Below are 17,054 nucleotides of genomic sequence, written 5' to 3'. Positions count from 1 at the left end.
CATGGCCTGAATACATTGAATGAAAAAAATGCCCCCCCCTCCCCCCCCCCACACACACACACACATGGAGATAACCATTGGGTATTGGATAACCAATTAGTGCGTTCTTCCCTGGGGAAGATTGTTTTTCCAACTCTCATCTTTCTTTAGTTGCCTGCCATTCTTTGTATAAGACTGGGACTTCCCCCATGTATGTTAGCATGTATGTTAGAATGTAAGCATGTATGTTAGCAGGTTGTTGTCCTTGTTCAGCACATGTTTAGGCAGTCATGTAGGTAAGACTTTATGGGTATATTTTCTGACATTCCTAGGAGACACAATCCCACAGCAAACTCCATGATCCTCTGGCTCTTACAATTTTCTTGTCTTCTCCTCCAGAATGATCCCTGGGCCTTAGGTGCAAGAGTGGTATTATAGATGTATCCTTCGGGACTGGGCTCTATAAGTCTGCAGTTTAATTTGCTATAGATTTCTGGAATGGTCTCTATCTGTTGCAAAGAGAACTTTCTTTGATGTGGGGTACCGAATGCACATATGGGTTTAATGACAAATATTTAGGATATAGTTAGGGATTAAGCTAGTTTAGTAAAGAAGTTATAGGATCTCCTCCAAGATCAATGACTTTACTAGCCCAGGGTAAACTGATTAGTTTTCCAGTACTCAGCATAATACCCTTCATGTTGAGTATGTACTAAGTCCAGTTAGAGAGCTGTTGGTTACCACCAAGGCATGTGTACCACTGTTGCACATGCTAAGGTATCATGCCATGCTGGCTGTCATTGTGGTTCACAGGCATCAGAGCTGGGTAGAACTGTTCTTTGCCTTCTTTTAGAAGCTTGTATTGCACTTTCTGGTATCATGAAAGCTCATCTCCAGAGAGGAGGCTTTCAAGCTCAAGGGGCTCTGGTTCTGTGCCTGAATTGCATGGTGCCTTCAGCAATAGAAACTTACCTTATATGTCTGAGAGGGCAACCCAATGACAACAGCAGTAAGTTTTGAGAGTCTCTTGACCTACAACTCAAAAGAAGGCTTTTTATGCCTGGTGTTGGGATTTTTGTTAGTTGGTCTTTAGCTCTTGAAGGGAGCATTACATCCTAGAGGTCAAAAATTTATTTAAACTATATATGTTGATTAATGCACAAACATGGTGTATTACAAGTATTTTTAGGCAGTTACTAGTATGACTCTTTATACCTTTTTTCCATACTTGCTTACTGACACTTCCCCCCCTCCTTCTGTACTTATCTCTTCTGCATCCCTAATTTTAGAGTCCCCTGTTTTTCCAATTGTCCTCATCAGAGTATTATCCTCTTCTATTCTTCTCCCTATTGCACCTCCTGGGTGTGGCAATGGTTCCTTTTCAGTTTCCTCATTTTTGTACCGTGATCTCTTTCTCTATTTGTTTGTTGTTGCATAGAGAGAAGCTATTCATGTGTGGATGTTGATTCTGTGCTCTATCACATTGTTGTATTTGTTTATCATTTCTAGAAGTTTTCTAGTAGAATTTTGAGGATCACTAATGTACAATATGTCATCTATAAATAGGGAGAGTTTGACATCTTCTTCTCCTATTTGCAGCCCTTTAATTTTCTTCTGCCTTATTGCTCCAACTAGTGCCTCCAGTACAGTATTGAAAAGGAGTGGGGAGGATGGAAGTCTCTGTCTCATCCTTGACTTCAATAGAATTGCTTCAAGCTTTTCTCCATTTAGGATGACATTGGCTATAGCTTCCTCATGTATTACTTTTATTATGTTGAAGCATGCTCTCCTTCTGATTCTATCATTTTAAAATAGTTTAAGAAGAATTGACTATATATCTTTGAAAGTCTGATAAAATTCTGTTGTGGATCCATCTTGGCCTGGACATTTTTAATTGGAAAGCTTTTCATTACTAGTTTGATATCGTTCTTTGTTATGGGTCTTTTTAGGTTTTTATTTTTACTTTTTGTTTGTTTGCTTAACTTTTTGTGATTTGGCAGAATCTAGAGATTCGTCTATTTCTTTTAGGCTTTGTGTTTCCTTGGCATCACTCAGGCATTTATTCTCCTTTAGTTCTTTCTCCTTAATTTTATTGAGCTATTTCTTTGTGTCTTCTTCAAGCTCTTTGAATTCTTTGATAAAGTTTATAATTATTCGTTTAAATTATGTGACCTCAGGTTCATCTTGGTACCTCTCATTGGCAAACATTTTTTTCATATTTTAGAGTACAGATATTACCTTAATCTTTAATATTTTTATTTATTCAATGAGATATGATAATGTGGAGTTCTTAGTTCTGCATCTGATATGGGCAGAGCATGCTATGACAAAAGAACGGATGTGCAAGTTGGTATTAGAGGTTGAAAATGTTTTAGGTGGAAGTAAGTCATATGGACACAGGGGAAGAGATTCGTGTACAGGATGTGTATCTTAGTCTAAGCCTGGAGTGTGGGGTTATATCTTGCTGGATAGCTAAATAGATTGTGGCATAGGAGAAGCCTGTGGGTTGTGGGGGGAGGCAGGTGTGTCTTAGAAGAAGCTTAGAGATTGGCTGAGACTCAGCCGGAGTTGGCCATGCTAGATCAGAGCACTAGATGGGGAACATAGGCTAGATCTGGCAGGTTGGGGTGGGGTGGGGCAGTACATGGAAGGGAAGGTCAGGCAGACTCATTGAACTAGACCCTAGAGAAGGATGTGCAGGATCTGGCTGGGTGGGGAGGCTGACTTGTTCTTTATAGATAAAAAGAGAGAATCATGAGAATGACCTCTTCTGGTCACATGTGAGAGAAGACACGAAGAAAGTATGGCAAATTAGAAGGGCTAAGTTGGCAGTCAAGTGACTCTAGAAACTGTTTAGCCAAATAGATGGGCTGATAATATTCACTATGCAAGTATGCTTGTGCAGTTCTCATTGAGGCCGTATGGTAAAGGTGCAGTGACGTCAGATGAAAGGGAAGTACTCACTATCACCATATAAACACACCAGGTCTCCATTGGAACTTGAAGGCATAAACACACACACACATACTTATGTATATACTATATTAAATATATATACACATATACTAAAATTGACTTCAACAGGAAATCACTCAAATTCTTAACCTTTAGTTATTTAAAAGAAACTAATGGTATTTATGTTCAAAAAATGTGCAGGATGGTGTTATGTGATTCACAAATAAGCTAATTACCCAGCACACATTACTCGTCTTGACCATATTGGACTTTGTGTGTATATAAAGCATCACATATATAATGGATCTTAGATGGACAAACATTAGATTGTTTCCTGTTTCTTGCTATTATAAGCTACCAGTGTGATAGACAACTTGAATGAAAGACACTGAACTTGCAAGTTCTTCCTGTTTCATAAAGCCCCCCCAAAAAAACATACTTGGAGGCCACTGGACCATCCCTAAGTCTCAGTTTTGACTTAACAATAGAAAACTTCACAATAGTGTTTAGGTAGATAAACTATGGCTGACACACATCAGAAGCAAAAGCAAATAGTTCTTCCTACTACATCTCCAGACCACTTGCCTATCTTATATTACTACATCACTTAGTGTCAAAGGAGATACCAGGCCATCAAAGTCAGGAAATGAAGGAAATCGTTTAGAAATTGGCACATGCTGTGGGTGCTGACGCAGGCCATACATTTATAGAGTGAGGATTCATTACTCCTGTCAAGGGTAGAAAAAAATTTGGATGAGGATTAAGCAACTCAGGAACACAGGGAGAAGACGAAACAGACTTTGGTTTTTTGTTTTGTTTTGTTTGATAAATGGTCAAAGTATAATCCTACTAGCACTATCTTAGTTGAAAAAAATACCAATATTGCAGGATTTAGTTAAACTATTTTGGATGAAATTTCGATATGATTAACACATTTATGAGATGGTCAGGATGAGGTAGATGAGGGAACGATAGTTTGCATTGAAGGTAAGAATTCTTGAATTAAACTACCAGCTATTTATCAACTCACTCACCCAAATATTTTAGTTAGTAGAGAGTAATCCTAGGAGCTGGTAGTCATGGACAAAGGGATAATATAAAAACCAAAGGAAATAAATAAATATACATGAATTCCATATTGTGAAGAACCTGGTGAGAGAAAGTGCCATGGCATTACACACACACTCACACACACTCACACACACACACACACACATGCACACACGCACGCGTGCAAAAATAACTTTTATTGTCTTGTATCTTGTAATAGTTGTCATCTCAAAGGCTTACTGCTTCATTTTGCTAACCTAGGCCTAGTCCTGGAAGCTTCTAGCCTCTGAACAATCTTATCTAGGCCTAGAATGTTTTCAGCCTCTGAGATTTGCTGCTGGGTAAGCTCACCCCTTCCTATCTCTTTCTGGCTTCTGGCTGGCTGGTCAACAAAGCTGTTCTGGCTCAAACTTCTCTACCATCTCAGTGATTCAATCTGGTTTCACTCTTAACCTCTGACTTTTTGCTCTGCTTGGCCTCTAACTCTGGACATCTGTTCTAATCTGGCTCCTTCCCATTCTCTGGCTCATTCTGTCTTCACCTGTGTCTAGCTTGTTCTCTCTTCAACCTGTTTCTGTAAAACTGTCCCAGTAAGACTGCCTCTTTCTTCTGCACCACTCTCTTTTAAACAGCTTTCCTTTCCTCTCTCTTCTTGTGAGAGTTGGGCAGATCCTATCCTGTCAAGTCTTTCTCTGATTCATCACTTTGTCTGCCACCCAATTATATATCACTTTTAAAGATGGGTGCTTCTTCCTACAAACTAATTTTACCTTCATTACTTGGGATTAAAGGTGTAAACTAAGGGTGTGTCTGTATTCCAGCCAGAGGGATTAAAGGTGTGTATACCCAGGGCTGAGTCTTATATCCCAACTAGAAACAGGTGTTTTCCAGTAAATAACACAATTTCAGGGTTTATAGTGTGATGAAATATCTGTATCTATACTCTCTCTTTCTACATATACATACACATATACATTATATATATGTGTGTATATACACACACACACACACACACACACACACACACACACACACATATATATATATATATATATATATATATATATATATATATATATATTCATGTGTGGAAAGCATGATTCCCTATCCAGTGTAAATAGTAAAAGATAGTAAGAGGTGATTGAATTGTGAAATCTTTATGGGTAGGTTGACCTATTCTTAAATTTGTACCTGAATGTGTTAGAAAGCTCTCAGGCCTAGCTAGAGGCTGTAGGTCACTAAAGGTACCTTTGAAGGATGTATTGTATCCCAGAACCTTGTCTATGCTTCTTGGCTGCCCTGAGATAGACCATCTTTCTCTACCACAGACTCCCTGCTATGATACTCCACTTCATCTTATGCCAATAGTCATCAGGCCAAGACATCACTATCTGAACCTTCAAAATCATGAGCCAAATTTTTTTTTCCTCCAAGTTTTTCACCTCAGACATTTTGTCACAGGGGCAGACAGCTGTGCTAGAATTGGCTAGGTGGCTTGAGATCACCTCTGTAGCTTAAGGAATACAACGTGAGCACAGAGGCCCGTGTCATATCTTTGAAGTTTGTCTTGCATATTATGTTCAAGGAATTGCCCATGTGTAAAGCTGCTTCCGTGGAGCTTCTAAAAGAAAGTCCTCTCTCAACTTGAAACATCTACACATGGAGCAGATCTAAACCTATAGCCCATGAAATGAACTCTTTATATCTTTGTCTAAAACAGTCACCCAAGCACTCTTGTTGATTCTTCAGACCTTGTGCCCTGTAGATTAATTAACACTCAAGGTTGTAGTAAGCCGCTATGCTATGGAATGGTTTTTTAAAGCAAGAGCCATTGAGATGTGCAAAGAAAACTACAACTAGGTTCACTTGTTGGAAAAAAAATGTGGAAAAGTATTTTAAAGGTTCATTTATTTTTATTTTAAGTGTATGACTGTGGCCTGCATATAGTATGAGCCACAAGACAGCTTGATGCCCAAGAAGGCCACAAAAGAGTGTCAGATCCCCTGGACCTGGAGTTACAGGTGACTGTGAGCCACCATGGGTCAGGGGTCATCTATGAAAGCAGCAAGTGTTTTTAACCAATAAGCCAGCTCTTCCAGTCTTGTGTGAAACTTTGAAATATTTTGCTTTAAAATTGAGTGGTAGTGGATGGAGAAATTTCAATAAAATGTTAGGAAACTGTGGCATGTATTATGCACTGGAGACATGTTTTTATCACACGTTGCCCCTGGCATCTAGAAAAGCAAACATGTATCTGAAGAACTGGAGGCTATTTGGGAATGGCACGTCACAAGGCTCTGGGCCTTGCAAGATAGCTCAGTACAATGCTTGCCTTGTAAGCACAACATAGTTTGATAGCCAGAACCCACATGAGTGATAAAAACAAGGTGTAATGACGCCTACTTGTAGTCAAATGCTAAGGAGGCAGAGAGAGGAGGATCACTGGCTGGGGGTTCACTGGGTATATAGCCTAGTCTACCTAGAAGGTTTATAGCCGATGAGAGACTATTTTAAGGGAAAAATGTGGACAGCAATTCTGGAATGACATGAGGTGGGCTTCCATATAGATGTTTATGTACTTATTGGCATACATAGGTACTCACAAACACAGTCATAAAATTTTTAAAATCACAATTGTGTCTAGAGAAGAGGTTTCTTTTTTTAAAAAAGAATTATAGTATTCTTTTTTAAACATATAGAATGCCCACAAGTTAAAACCCATACCCAGAATAGTGATCAAGACCAAGAACCAGTGGACAGATAGGTCACGGGCCCTAGGGAGACCCTACTATGCTTATTTTGCCAAACGAGCATAGTGTTAAACTGTTTCCTAATGACATATAATGATATCCATAGCTCAATAAACATACCCTACATGTTTTGTGAGAGTTGTATTGAAAAATATGTGACCGTTCTGGCCTAGAAAAGACTGGGAGTATCAGAGATGTAGAAATGAAATCAGAATGACTCCAATTTCTGTCAGTGCGAAAGAGGATGAGACAGCTGCTCATTTGTCACGTATGCTGAATCCTTTCTCTGCCCTTGCAGATGTAATAAGGGAGTGACATAAAGAGACACAAGAGCTCCAGAGGAAAGAGCCAGGAGTTGTGGAATATCCATAGATAAGTACCCACATTAAGAAAACAGCTGCTCATTGAGCACCAATCCAAGGTAGCCAGCGTTAAGTATTTATATTGTTGCTAAGGCTACCCATATAGGTCAAGATAATGATGACTGATGTGATGGGAATTGATGGGGTCACCTCAGCTATAAGGAATAACATCCAAGAAGTACCTGATGATTCTCTGGACACTTCGCACCTAAATTGTCCTTCTGTGTTTTGGGTCTTAAGATCCCTCAAGACCGAATAATTTCCTTCATCCCTGCAGTAAGAACTGTGACAGGTGATGGAAAGCTGTGGTGGGAAAAGCCAGACTTGGCCTTTTCCTTCAAGGTAGCTTCATATAGCCGGAGAGACAGACACAACTTTGGTTGTGCATGGGACTCTTGAGGACTGGAAGCCAAAAGGACACTGAGCTAGAGACCTGCCCAGGTGTTGAGGAGCAGTAGGGAGGGGCTCCTCTTTGGGGCAAAAACAGAGTTCAAGCTGATTCTGGAAAGATGAATTGAGTAAAGAGAGAACTTTCCATAGGATGAGAATCACATACCAAGGGCCTGTATGACTGAATATCTGAGCCAGCAGTAAAGGTCATGAGGTCAGCTAGCTGCCACAACTCAAACCCTCAGTCAGCCTTCTGTAGACTGGGGGAGGATAGTGTTTGCTTGCTGACTTGTCAATTTTTTGTTAGTACACAAATAAATGGGTTCTATCATGATTTTCTATCATGATACACACACACACATACACACACACACATACACACATACACACACACACACACAGCCTACTAATATTATTTCTACCCTTTCCCCTCTCTCTCCTTTCTTCTAGTAGCTGGGTATTTTTACTTAAAGATTATAAAGAATCCATTGAAAAGTAGATTAAGAACTGTTATGAGCAGCTTCTAAGATTCCCAGGCAGACACTATTAGCAGACACTAGGGGCACTAGGAAGGTGGGTCTCAAGGCAGTTCTCCTACAAAACCACCACACCAGAGTGTGCTTTGCATATGATGCCTGGGATCCCATGTGTCAGTTTGTAACAGTTTGTAATACTTTCACCTTTCCATTGAAACCAATTATGTTTTAAATAATAATTTTTAGATCATACATGGTTTGATATTTATTTTATTTCAACCATCACTTTTGGTCAAGTATAGCCCTGACAGACACAGCAGGTGAGCCTTAATGGCCTAAGGGATAAATTGAACGCTAACCGGATCATACCCATTAGCTAATGGATCACTAAGCAATGGGGACTAGTTCCACCCTAGTGCACTTAGCCCAGGGTTGCCAGGAATTTTAAACACAACAAGTAAATGCTGTAGCTTCTACCTCACAGGCCCAGGGGATGGGATCTGAAACTCAAATATGGCTTCTCGGATAGACAGGTGAGTGAATGTGGCTATCATTATGTAATCACACACCTTAGGATTCATTTATTATTGACGACAAAGCATGTTCTAGAAATATAGTGGAGGCATTTGACCTGCCAGGTCGGTGCATTTGTTGGTGGTAGCCTGGCAGACAGATAGACCCTAATGGGAGATCCACTCAAGTACCCTGTTTTGCTCACTATTCGTGTCCCAGTGACTCACAGGAAAATATCTGGGCCTGACATTCTGTTCTGTGGAATGCTTCACAGCGTAGGAAATTAGCCAGCTACTCTATGTGTTGTGCTGGGACCTATTTCCCACAGTTTTCTTTTTTAAATCAGCTGTTTCAGATCTATGTGTCTCATTAGCATCTGGGCACTGCAATCACTTTCTAAAGTGTCAAATCTTCTGGTTTTCTTGAACTATTAAAAAGCTTGACTCATGTGTAGTGTGGATAGTAAGAGAATTTACAGCCATTGGCCACACTATCCAAGAGGTATCCAGCCTCTTAGCTAACACCTACAGATGGGAAGAAGGAAAACACCTACAAATGGAGCTCCAGAAACCACTCAGGATGCCACTGAGAACCAGTGCTATGACAAGCTGCTCTGCCTCTGCACTCAAGTTCATCTCCTCCACACTCTGACTATAATCTACTGTCCTTACTTTATAACTTCTTGACCTCTGCCACCATAATGATGTGCCCTCTGTTGTACACATAGAATTCCCTGAAAGCATCTCGAGAAAGTGTTAGTAGTAAAAGCCAGGATTCTTTCCAGTGTTCATCTGTCCGTCTGGCTGTCTATCATCTGTATCTCTTATCTATCACTATCATCAATTTATACTCTATCAACTATCCATTATGCCTATCTCTCTGCCTATCATCTATATTTAACTACATCTATCTTCTAGTCCTATATCTATTATCTGTTAACTATCCATCATCTCCCCCAATCTAATTTTTCAATCATCTTTCCATCTATAGCATCTATCCTATATCAATTCACTTATCCATCTACCTACTATCTATCTCTCATCTTTCATCCATCTACCTACCAGTCAGTTTACTCATCTATGTCCATATCTGCATGTCTGTCTACTTATTTACCCACCTACCTACTGATCCATCTGTCTATCAAACTATCATCAATCTATCTATCATCTGTGTCCCTATATATTTACGATCTCTGAGCAAGCTTAAACTTTAAAAATACAGTAATATAAATTATATAAAAAACCATTTATTTCAAAGTTTCCCATTCCTCCTTTCTACCATTCTGCTCCTCCAGTGAGGCCATCAGAAGCTCCCTCTCAGCCAATGAGTTACCACCTCAGCCCTTCCCTCTTCAATTTCTGAGCAGTTTTCTACACATCATTTTTTTTTTTCCTAAGAGGAAACAGGTTCTGGCGGAAACAGAAGACAATAATAAAATAAGTAAAGGAAGCATTAATATTTACTACGTGCGAGGTGTTTTGCACACATGCGTTCATCTACACCTCTTAACAAGACTAAAACAGTTCACACGCGAGGACCAGGAGACTCAAAAGTTCTTTCATTTGCATAAGGCCAGCAGAGTTGTTAGCTAAGCACAGAAGTGGCTCTGGTGCCAGTGCTCACACTTTCCCACCACACTGCAAATTTACAGGTTGTAACTGGCCATGGAAGTGATTCCACAGACTGTTAAAAGGAACTTAGTAAGCAGAGACTAATCACCACATCAGTGTTAGCTGTGCCTACTCTTCCCATTGACTTTTGATAGAAGAGTTATTTAAACAGTCTCTAAGCAGAAGAAAGGTTAAGTAAATTGGAGGCTTGCAAATAACCCCTAAATAAAGCACTGTGAGTTTAATTATAGCTGTGCCTCCTCCTCCTCCTCCCCTTCTCCCCACTCCTTTCCCCCTCATTCTTCTGGGTTTTTTTTTTATTTTATCTTGTGCAGGCCATCTTTCCATAGTGGTCTAAGATATATTTTAAAATGGTTGTATAAGGATTCAAAGTAAAAATACAAATCACTGTATGCAGGTTCTTGAGCTCCAATGCCCTTAAAGGAAGCAACACAACTAGGCAATGAGGAAATCCGAGGGAGGGGAACCGTGAGTAAGCAAAGAGGCTTGGGTTTGCCTGCAGAGCAAATGAGCCTCTGTGCTCAGGAAGGGATGGGAGGTAGGGGGTGGCGTAGTGGGAGTGTGGAAAGTCTCAGAGAGGGACTCTGTCCACCACTTCACGGAGCTGAGATGTAGACACCCTGAAACCCCTGGAGAGAGCAAGGTTGGTGTGGAATAGGAGAGACCATTACCAGATGTTCTCTCAGAGATGACCAGATTCCAGTGAGAGATGTTGTCACCTGACCTCAAAAGAGATTCTAGAAGACAAACTGTTATTACGGAAGGGATGAGACAGGAAGAGCCAATCTCTCAGCAGGGATCAGCAGATATAGCCACTGGGGATCATAAGGCCACATAAGCTCAAAGAAAACACTAGAGAATCAGAAAATGTTCCTTGCGAATATCTAAGGAAATCCTATTGGTTCTCTGGAATTCAAGGTCACCCTTTGGGGAAAAGAACTGGAAAATCCTACACAGATAAAGACTCAGTTTCTGCTTCATCTAGAGACTCACTATTGAAAACAAATGGGCTTTGTCATTTCTGGCATCTTTGAGTGCATGGACTGCAGGCTACACCATGTGGTGTACCCTAGTTTGGATGTCTCCTTCTTCATTATGTTCAGGCTGGGTCACTAACTAGGACTCTAAACTACAAGAGCCACTGAGACAGTGAAAAAAAAATCCTCAGCCCACATTCTCAGTGCTTTGCAGGAAAATGGTCTTTGTGTAAATATACACCAGAAACTCCAATCTTTAGAAGTCTGCACTGGCTACCCTGTGTCCTACCGATTCAGCCTGACTGTCCAGACCACTCTGTCTGTGGGTACACAGCTGTGGCTTCCGTAAATGAATCTCCTCCATCCAATTTAAACTGAGCTTCAAGTTGATTTGGGAGAAAATTTATGCAGTTTACAGACTTAAAGCATTTCCTTCATCCCAGAGGACAAACAAGCATTGGGGGGAAGGGAGTGAGGAACTGCTAACTTAACAGACAGAAAAGAAAAGTCAGAATTCCCAGGAGAGCCAGAGGAGGAGGAATGAGGCCAGAGCGACAAGGAGGGCAGGTGACAATTGTCAGATGAGTTTCATCATGTGGCTGTGTTTCTACTCCCTTGCAACTTCTCTGAAAAACTGTCCTCTGGGGCCCAAACTTTCCCTGTTTAAGTCTCAGCCCAAAGGTGAGTTGCTTACAAAGTTTGAGAGAAATTGGCTTAGGAATTTCGGAGTTATATTCACAGGCAAGGAAATGACATCTCTTCTGCTTTCAAAAGAAAAAGAAGAGGTTTTAGTCACCACGGCTCAAGGACAGAAACTAAGAAGCGAACGAACCTTAAAACTCCAAGGAGTCCGATAGCCTTGCTAAGCTAACCAATCTCAGAGCTTGGGACAGAATCAGCTGGAAAAAAGAAGATTCAGGGAGTCAGTGGGTGGGAAGGGAAGGAAAACAGAATCTTAACAAGGTAGGTCTTTTGTGTGTTTAACTACATAATTAGCAGGAGATGGGGCCCATGGATGTAGTTTAGACTTATGCTCTGTCAAATCACCAAAGAGAACAAAATTCTGTTTGCCACACTTTGGGCCTTTTATAAGTTACAGATTATGCCATAACGTAACTTGTTAACTCTAATTATGGATCTAAATGGACAGTCTGCGTCTTCCAGGGGACAAGGGTACACATGAGCATCCCGGGGTGCTTATACGGAGGCCAGAGGTTGGCACTGGGCATCTTTCTCAGTCACTGTCTTATTATTTTGAGAATTTTGCTGAGCGTGGAGCTTCATCATTAACAACATCTCCAGGCTACCGAGCTCCAGGGATCTACCAGTCTGTATGACCTCCACAAATGAGTGCTAGTGTTACAGGTTCATGACACTATATTTAACTTTTATATGGGTGGGACACAGCCAGACTCAAGTCCTCCTTCCTGTATAGAAAGCAGTGTGCCCACTGAGCCACCTCCAGTATGTTGAACACACAGCTCCTTTAAACACAAATTCATGACCATCCAAGAGGCTTCTAATCACAGAAATTACAAAGGAAAGGGCACTAAATAACCTGTACATATTAAGCAGAGGTTGAAGACTCAAAGCTCATTTTACTGGCGAAATTCTACTTGTGGCCTTTCTTCACCAGTGAGTACACCAGTGGTCCTGCACCAGAGGAAGTATCTGGCTTGGGCTACATGTCTCTAGTGATGTCTTTTGCTGCCTCACCCTATGCCTATGACTTTAGCTATAATCTGGAAAATGGGCTGTCCATATCTAGCTTCGATCCCGTGCAGATGTGGCTTTTGCCACTGGTGGGAACACATCTCACTCTTGCCCCCACTGACCAGCAGATGAGCTCTAAGGTGCGGGGCTAGCACGTGTGCATTCACGGGAGCCATGCTGTAGTCGTCTCTGGATCTTACCTGCCTGGTTGCAGCATGTGGGAAGCATGTAGCCTGCTCTGTTGCTGCCGAGTTCCTCCCACACCCCTCCTGCCTTTTGATATGCAACCAGCGAGAGCCAAACCAGCAGCTCAATATTTTCCATTGTTGACCTCCTTGCAGGATCAACACTATGGCAGCCTGGGCCCCAAATCAGACCTCCATCAGGAAACCCTCAAAGCTGAGAGACTTTTACAGAATTTAATGGGCTTTGGGGGTGGTAGGGGTGGACACTTTTACAACTATTCAAATTGCTCGGGCCCGATTTGAAGGCACATCAGAAGGTTCACCCTACAACCTGTCCAGTAGTAGCAGGCTCTTTTGAATCTTGTCCTTGAAACAAAAACAAGGGGGTGGGGCGGGAGAAAAGAAAGAGAGAGAGGAAGAGAGGAAAAAACGGAAAAAGAAAAAGAAAAAAAAAAAGACATTTGGTGTCCCCTGGGACGTTCCCAGCAGAGCCTCTAAGTGCTGTGTGACTGAAAGAACTGCCAGGAGTCCTCAGGCCTGGAGGGAGGAAGTGGATGAGAGAGACCTGGAGATGAGAAGGGCCTTCAGCAGCCATTGGGGAGGCAGTAGCGAGGGAGAAGAAAGGGAGACTCAAGCACTGAAAACCAACAGAAACACAGGTGGGAACAGCCTTATGGGAAATCAGGTTGTCAGCAAACAATGCTGGAAGCTGGAAACCACTGCCTTCTCAGCCTGGCTCCTGGGCAGGAGGATGGCTCTGCAAATAAATTAGCGGTGGCTTCCACTGCTTGGAAATGAATACTGACACCGCGAAAGCAGCAAATGGCTCCCTTTTATCCACGGCAAAAGATCTTGTCTTCACAAAGGGATTTTTTCCCCCCCATTCGTTATTTTATTTTGCTTTGTTTTCTCAGAGAAAGCAAATGAGAAGCCACTTACATGAGCAGCTCAGGTTAAGGGAAGGGGAAGGAGAAAGAGGGGGAAAAATGGTTTCATTTCATGTACCAGTGGTTTAGAACTTCATTTAGCGCTAATCACACCCGCATCTCCCCCCTCCACCCACCCCACCCCACCCCTAGCCCCCAGTGGGCTCTGACAGCAGCACAGCCTGGATTGCTGCATGGAAGACAGGCACCCGGAGCTTTGCCAATGTGTACACAAAGGCTGAGAGAGACTCTCATGATTTCTGGTAATGACTGAGGAAGTGCAGTTACTAGGAAAGGACAATTAACTACTGGTTGAGGCAGCCGAGAACTCTTAAGATCATAGCATCCTCATCTCTGTTTTCTCCAGAAGACCCTGTTTCCCCCTTTACAATAAATCTGGAGGAGGCCCACATTGCTGAGATGGTCCCTCCACATGAGCGTGAGCCAATCCAGGAAAGGCAAGGCTCCAGAGTCGAGTCATATCTACTTTTCTAGGGAGAAATTGGAAAAATTGTTCTTTCTACCCCAATGGTGCCCTACTAACTATGTGAGCAGAATCAACGGACAATTGTAAAGAAATCAGATTCCTTTAGGAAAATTAGCCCCTGGCAAATCTCTACTACCCAGTGTCCTATTAATTACCGCCCCCCACCCCCAGTCATTTCTATGCCTCTATGGTAAGCTCAAAATTGATGAAAGCAAAATGGACTTTGAAGCCTCATGAATTCTTAAAGCACACTCTGGACTATCAAAGCCACAATTATTTGATCTCATTTTACAGGAAATTATATGTTATCTCTTTATGCCTTGGAAAAGCAATAATCCATATGTAATAGTTATGGTCACTCTATAATGGCCAGAATTCTTGATTAGTGAGCATGACTCTACTACCACTAGACAGCAGGGCCTTTACTGCATATTAATTTTTTAGCTGCTTCCCAGACAAGCTGACTGGGCCTCGTTGTTTGTGGTAGCCACAATCCCCTATGTAGACAACAACAATACAATCAAGGTAAGAAGAAAACTCACCCATGGACATCCAGCAGTAGAGAATTGGAGTAGACTCAGAGAGGATCGATCCAAGAGCACTGTTGCAAGATGGTCCAGCATGAAATAAAACAAAGATACCCCCATCAGAGCTTTCAGATGAGAAATAGCTGACTCGGCAGAAATATGCTGTAAGATAAGGAAAGGAAACAAACGAAAGCAAGTAGACTATGCCAAGGATGGTGGATGCAACAGTAGCAGACACAGAGATGATGAGCCGTGTTGCTGCTCTCTCCTGTCCCACACTGCAGTACTCTTATCAGGAGGGTCCTAAGTTTCGAATAAAGACAGTAGGACACATATGCCCCAAATAGGGGAAATGGAAAGTTGTCTGGGCTGTGTTTTAAAGAAAGAGGTCAATGCATCAGATGTGGTTGTGAACAATTAACCTTGCAAGTCTTCATAAATGTACCTGTATGAGTTCACTTTGAATGAGATGGTTGATCATATAGCCTTTGCATATCTATTTTTCACAAACTTTTAGTTTTGATAACTAGGGAAGTTGTCACAAATGTTTGAATTAACATGCAAACATGAATATGAATTCACCATTTGGAAGGCAAAAGTAGAGGTGAAAACTGATATCAAATAATATAAACGTCATCTATAAGATATATATATATATATAGTGTGTGTGTTATTTTAAAATATAAACATCACACATTAAATGATAAATATTTAATCAAGTTATAATAACAAATCACAGTAGGCTGAACCCAAAAAGCAGATTTAGAATAGGATTCATGCTGTCTTTTATAAGCATGTACCTGTGATTAAGAATTTAAGGGGCTGGAAAGATGGATCAGAGGTTAAAAGCCCTTGCTCTTCTACAGGTCTCCAGTTCAAGTCTCAGAATCCATATCAGGTAGCTCACAACTGTCTATAATTCTAGCTCTAGGGGAATTCAATGCTTCTGGCCTCCAGTCATCTGCACACTGCTCCTCTATACACACAGACACACACACACACACAAACTTAAGAGGATTCATCCTTAAAATCCAGAAGCTACAAAGAACAAAACATGCATTACTTTGAACTTTGGCTGCTTTGCTCATAGTGAAATGGGTTAGATGACACTTAATAGACCTGGCTTAATGTATCTAACAGTTGGGCTGACTTGATAACTCGCTATATTTCTCACTTAGGGAATCTGATGTTGAGGGATTTAGCTAGAACTTTCTTGGAGGACATGAAACACATGTGTACCATGGTGAACAGATCTGACTCGTACAGGGTGACAGTGACCACAACTGCACAAGTAAAAGTGTCGAAGCTTCTAAGAAGATACTTTAAAAAAAACACTGATGTCAATCAAAAGTCTGGGCTAGATGACATTGTTGATGAGTTCTACAGCACAATTACAGAACTAACAACAATTCTTCTTAAATTATTTTCAAAATAAAGGAAAGGAATCTTTCTATTCCAAGAGACCAGCAGAACCCTGACAGCCAAACCATATAAAAATGCAACAAAGCACTGCACCAAGCATGCAGCAAATCGATGTACCATCCACAATGTGCACAAACACAAACATTCTCAACAAAATAGTAGCAAATTTAACTGAATGCCATAATAACTCAGTGGAAATTATCCCAGGAATATAAAATAGTTCAGTATGTGCATTCCCAGGTTTATTGCATCACCATGTATATCATATATAAGAAATGGAAACAAGGTCGAGTGTCCAACAACTGATGACTATATAAAGAGAATGTGGTATCTACACAGACTCTGATACTGGTCAGCCAAATAGAAGACTGAAACCTGTCAGTTGCAGCAACATGGATGAAAGCGAAGACCTCTTTGTTAAATAAAATAAACAAGGCACAAAACATAATTGTAATATGATCTCATCCATAGGTAAATGTTAAAAATATTGCTCTCAAGGGCCAGGAAGATAGAGGGATCAGTTAATAAAGTACTTACATGAAAGCATGAAAGGCTGAGTTTGAATCCCTGGGACCTACTTTGTGGTACACACATGTAACCCCAGCCCTGAAAGGCAGAAACAGAGATAGGAGAATCCCTGGGGTCCAATGGCAGTCAAGTCTAGCCAAATTTGTGAGCTTGAGGTTGTTCAGTGAGAGAACCTGCTTCAAA

At 41.2% G+C, this 17,054-nt stretch overlaps 1 long non-coding RNA gene across 1 annotated transcript in view; it reads right to left on the bottom strand.

Moving 5' to 3' along the window:
• The window catches only part of LOC143442827 (uncharacterized), a 58,617-nt gene that overhangs the window by 16,112 nt on the left and 25,451 nt on the right, over window positions 1-17,054 (bottom strand). The window contains exon 2 of the long non-coding RNA XR_013111342.1: window positions 14,937-14,995. This is a non-coding gene — a long non-coding RNA (uncharacterized LOC143442827). The remainder of the gene's footprint in view (window positions 1-14,936; window positions 14,996-17,054) is intronic.

This window comes from Arvicanthis niloticus, chromosome 6 (genome assembly GCF_011762505.2).
Source record: "Arvicanthis niloticus isolate mArvNil1 chromosome 6, mArvNil1.pat.X, whole genome shotgun sequence".
Classification (NCBI taxonomy): Eukaryota; Metazoa; Chordata; class Mammalia; order Rodentia; family Muridae; genus Arvicanthis; species Arvicanthis niloticus.
Note: the sequence above shows the minus strand (reverse complement) of the source record. Positions and strands in the feature narration are given on the sequence as shown.